Source organism: Petromyzon marinus, chromosome 64 (genome assembly GCF_048934315.1).
Source record: "Petromyzon marinus isolate PM22_M1 ecotype Great Lakes invasive population chromosome 64, UKy_Petmar_22M1.pri1.0, whole genome shotgun sequence".
NCBI classification, from domain to species: Eukaryota; Metazoa; Chordata; class Hyperoartia; order Petromyzontiformes; family Petromyzontidae; genus Petromyzon; species Petromyzon marinus.
The window spans coordinates 15,482,273-15,487,311 of record NC_133730.1 but is presented as its reverse complement, the minus strand read 5'-3'; the positions used below and the strand labels follow the sequence as shown (position 1 = coordinate 15,487,311).

The window sequence follows — 5,039 nt, the reverse complement described above, 5'->3', positions numbered from 1 at the left end:
CCAGGGATAGTAATTCCTTTCATAACCTTGCATCATTTTCTACAATTGACCAAGTGACGTTACCATTACACGTTCATTGTGTGTGATGTTAGCGAAACAGCTCAGGTTTTGTTTAACATGTAGGCTTTTCGCGACCAATATCATCCATAATATTTTTTTTGGATTAGATCGCGTAAATATGTGTCATTAAACCCACCACCACCCGACAAAGCCAATTAGTAAAGTTGTTCACGTAAACAGAACATGCCAATTCGTTACTAGTACAGCAAATCCACAATATCTACAATCTGAGTACGACGTTTTGCCAGTCATTTGGTTCTGCAGTAGACAAACGAACTGGCACCTCCTGAGTCACACCAGGCTAGCTTGGCACAGCTAACTCACGGCTTGGTTATACAGTGGAAAAGAGCTACAAGACTGTAAATCTCACCCACCTCTGTGTTTCTTGTGTTACTGGCAGATCCTCCTGATTCTTGCTGCAATTTTGGGTGTGGTTGTTTACCGCCTGTCCATCTTTGGCATACTCTCCTCGAGTATCCCCAATCATGTGACCAAGATCAAGGTGATCGGTGCCCTACTCACACCTGATATGGTTACCACCATCACGGCCTCCATCCTCAACATCGTAATCATACTACTACTCAACAAAGGTTACGACAAGCTGGCCCTCGTCCTCACTGATCTTGGTAGGTGTCATCACCATCACGGTTTGCATATGTTTATTTTATTATACGCCACCAGAGAACACATGTAAATTTGAAGATTGGATAAATGTTGTGCATGGTAAATATTGTTGCTGTAAAATGTCATCATGATTTTAACCTTGCACCATGAGGCCATGAATAGCAGCATCAGTGCATCATCCAATCACTTGTTCAACTACTGCCTGTTTTTGTCAGAACTCTGTTAATTTTTTCCTCCAGTTTCATTCCGATTGGGCTATCAGAATCGTGTCTTGAGATGAAGTATCCAATGGGATCTCTTGTAGACCAGTGCAACCCTTAATGTCATGAAATGGCCCTAGAAGTGAGCTACCTCTGAGACCCTTCATTCAAGTGAACTCTGGTTCACACATTAGAGGGAAGCACTTTTCAATCCACACTGCTACGGAATATAATGTTAATCTCGTAACAGTCAAATTGCTCATTCTCACAACTAAAATTTCACCAAATTAAGTGATGAACCAAATGGTGTATGTTACAGATGTAATGCCATCATTAGTAATCGTCCTGAAGCCATTAATTTACTGCACTTGAGAACACATGTTACCAGAGGCCGCTGCCTGGATTTAAACCCAGGATCTCAATGGTGCCAACTTAGCGCTCTGATTTCACCTCTCGATCCATTGAATCACTGAATGTAATTGTGGGCTGACCCTCACTGCTGCATTGCTACCTTCTAGCCAGCAAACAGCTCTCTGCTTGTGTTGGTCATGTTGCCCGCTACTGAGCCCTTTATTAGTAATTTATCCTGCTGAAGCCTGCACCCCCTCTGAAAGGTGACCCATGATAATTAGCGCTGTCCTCCAGACAGTCTCGTCCCTTCACCTGATGAAGGCCGCTTGTGTTGTGGCCAAAGCGTCGTGAGAATATTATTGTGTTATTTTATTTTATCAATTTATTATTTTATTCTCATTCTACGTGACTTTACCGAAAGAACCAAAGAAAATGAATCCTTGCAGTCACGAAAGCTTTAAATCGAAATTTAATACACCTTAAAGATATTTGAAAATCAAGTGCACTGGCTTTCAGACATCATACGGACAGTGTAAATGGCTTAATTGCAAATGGAGACTGAAGGACACTCCACAGGGTGAATGTGGTGAACAACACCTGGTAAACAACTTGTCCACTGTCACTCATTCCCCAGCAACATCTTTGAAATTCACTTTTGATCTTCAAATTCATTTTAATGGATATCAAAGCACGTCACATTGTGAAATGTTGCTATTCCTCAATGCGGCATCATTATCAGTGGCTTCTCGTTGCCTGTGTGCCAGAAACTATGTAAGTAACATCAAAACCGATTGCCCTGTTTGATGTCTGTGTCCCTGTGTGCCTTTGTATCACACCCACAGAGATGCCCAAGACGCAAGGAGAATATGAGTATCGGCTGACGTTCAAGAAATTCTTATTTCAGTTCGTCAACTTCTACTCGGCGTCTTTCTACATTGCATTTTTCAAAGGGAAATTCATCAGCTTCCCCGGAAGCTACACTTACTTTGGAAAATGGAGAATCGAGGAGGTGTGTAGATCTGAGGGGTTGGCCCCTCTGTTTTCTATGCTGTTTGTACAACATTTTTATGTTTTACTTTTGTAGTTGATATTTTTCCCAACAATTGTCTTCACACCGTGCTGTTGGTGAAATGTCGAAATAAGGACTCTTTCTTTTGGAACTCTAAAAGGCCTCATTGTCTTCACACCTGGTCACCAGCTCTAGCATTAACACAGTCTCCGGAGTAAAACAGTTTTCGAAACCAGACTTGAGAGAGCACGAGGTCACCACGAGCAGAACACGTGTTAGACTGATGCAATTGGTAACCCAGTTAACTTGAGGGTGTTAGTTTATCACATATTTTGCAAGTAGTACCCTTGTGGTCTCTCATTGGACATTTTCAATTATATACCGTATTTATCAAACGCCATTTATTTAAAATTATATATTTGATCATCCTTAAAAATGTACAGTATTTCAGCCCCCCTCAAGGATATGTTTAGCCACTACCTATGACTCACTGTGGCGCAGTGGAGCACGTTGTGTTAGAGAACGGCCCCGTAATATGATATCAAGAACGAATTCTGGAGTAAGGAATTAAGCAGCATTGCGTTGTGCACACGTTAAATCAATGTCATTAAGACAGTGTTAATGACACGTAGTTTAACATTTACATAATTGCCATTCAGAGTCACCCTGAGTATTTGCAGTCACTCTATGGTCGGAAGAAAGTCCATTGCCCAAAATGTGCACCTGTTGCTCATGTTTCTGTTTGAAGGCAGACTTGTTGACACATGAGATGATTATTATGAGTATATTTGGTGTTATATTAAGGTGCTTACTTCTCCTGCTGCAGATTTGTAGGAAATCGTCACGAGGGCGATTCATTGATTGATATCCTCTCAAAAACAATACACATAAAGGATAAAGAATACAGCTTATTATTTAAGTGCCTCTGTGTTTTCTACCAACTTAATTTCATGTTTTACGATTATTATATTTACTAGACGATGCTCTGCAATTAAACTTACCTGATACTAAACACCAACTGCAGTATGCATGTTGTGTGTTGAACTTATTTTGCACCGTACACAGCCTGCATCGGATGTGTGGGGGAAGGACAACAAACAAAACATTATCAGATGCGCCACCATTTTCTTTATTTAAAATACATGAGGGGGAGGGGGAAAGTGTTTCTTATAATCTGGAGAATATTGATATTCTTAATCACTGTCCCCTCTAACATATGGAGCCGTCAGTTTTGCAGTGTGCAATTGACTGAAGAGAAGAATGTGAGAGGATCATTAGAAATGATGTGTGGTATCCATATATGTATTACCCAATATTTAATATCTTCAGTGTTTAACCTGAATCTATTCTCCACCTCATCCCCCCTCCAGTGTCCCCCAAACGGCTGTCTCTTTGAACTGACTTCTCAACTCACTGTGATCATGGTAGTGAAGCAGATGGTTGGCAATTTTCAGGAGGTCATCATCCCGTAAGTATCGCATGAACACATGATAGCTGTGAAGTCTGATTACGGCGTTTCCTCATGTAACGCGGAAGATGCGTTCCTGAAAATTTCCGCGTGAAGTAAAAACGCGCAAAGCAAGGAATTACTGAGTTAATCACATTTTCACAGTACATTCAACCTGCAGTCATCCCATGGTGGGATAAATAACTCAGGCTAGGCTGCCGTGTTACTGTATCATTCGGCATCCTTTATCAAACTGCTCAGCCGCGCAACTCAAGACAGTCGTTCATCGTCGACTGCTCAGGAAAGCATTATAATGGCCGCGTTCGGCGTTTTAACAGTGTGCATTCCACATTATAATGGACACGTTCCACGTTGTGTGAAAAGTTTTCCCAAATATAAGAACCATGTTACAATGAAAATGTGTTGTGTGAAAACGCATTCAGCGAAAAGTCGTGTCGACAGCTTGTTAGCAGTGTGCACTGGTTAAGCAGTGAACACCAGTCAAGTGGACAAAGTTCACCTCGTTAGTATCATGCGATATTCCGATCAGACGCTTCGTACATAGTTTCATAATATTAGACAAGCAACTCCCATGACTGAAAGAGTGTAGTGGATTGACAACGGGCTAAATGAAAAACAGCTACTACTTAGGTTTTAGCAGTTGTTTTGTACAGCTCTCTGACATGTTTTGTGTCATACCGCATATTGTTTGGCATGTCTTGACGTTTCGCTCCACGTGCTTGGGATATTCAAATGATACAACCTGAAAACGCAGTGGAAAGCTATGAAATAGCAAACCTAGTGTTGATGAACAAATGGATATGCACGTGTGTAAGGGTGTCTCTGTGTCTGCACATGCGTACCTCCCTCCACAATTCCCCAGATGGTTCAGCAATTGGTGGGCCCAGCGTCGGGCCAAGCTAAGGCCTGAGGCTGTCTACACGCGCTGGGAGCAAGACATGGACCTACAGCCCCAGAGCCCACTTGGACTCTTTGATGAATACCTCGAGATGGGTACAATGAGCTCAGAGGATCACACTACGGAGTCAACGCGTTTTACTTTATTATAAAAAAACACACACAATTGGGTATCATTTGACTATATAGGCACGTGTGTACGGCCCCTGTGTATCTGTCGGACATTGTTGTGGGAGGGAAATTACCCACACTTCGGGTTGTTGAAGGCAGGGAGCACAGATGTAAGAGCTTAGATGTACAATACAACAATGTAATTTGCTGCACTGTCCTCTGCTGCTCACAACCCCACAACAACTGTTGCATGGTCACCCATCCAACCAATTTCCAGGCTCAGCTCTCCTTAACTTCTGGGATCTGATTAAATCTGACG

General features: G+C 42.1%; 1 long non-coding RNA gene across 1 annotated transcript; it reads left to right on the top strand.

Moving 5' to 3' along the window:
* The first annotated feature begins 2,085 nt into the window (after positions 1-2,085).
* Positions 2,086-4,695, top strand: LOC142906363 (uncharacterized). The gene is made up of 3 exons (XR_012930209.1): positions 2,086-2,244; positions 3,615-3,712; positions 4,575-4,695. It is a non-coding gene; the product is annotated as an uncharacterized LOC142906363 (long non-coding RNA).
* The last annotated feature ends 344 nt before the right edge of the window (positions 4,696-5,039 follow it).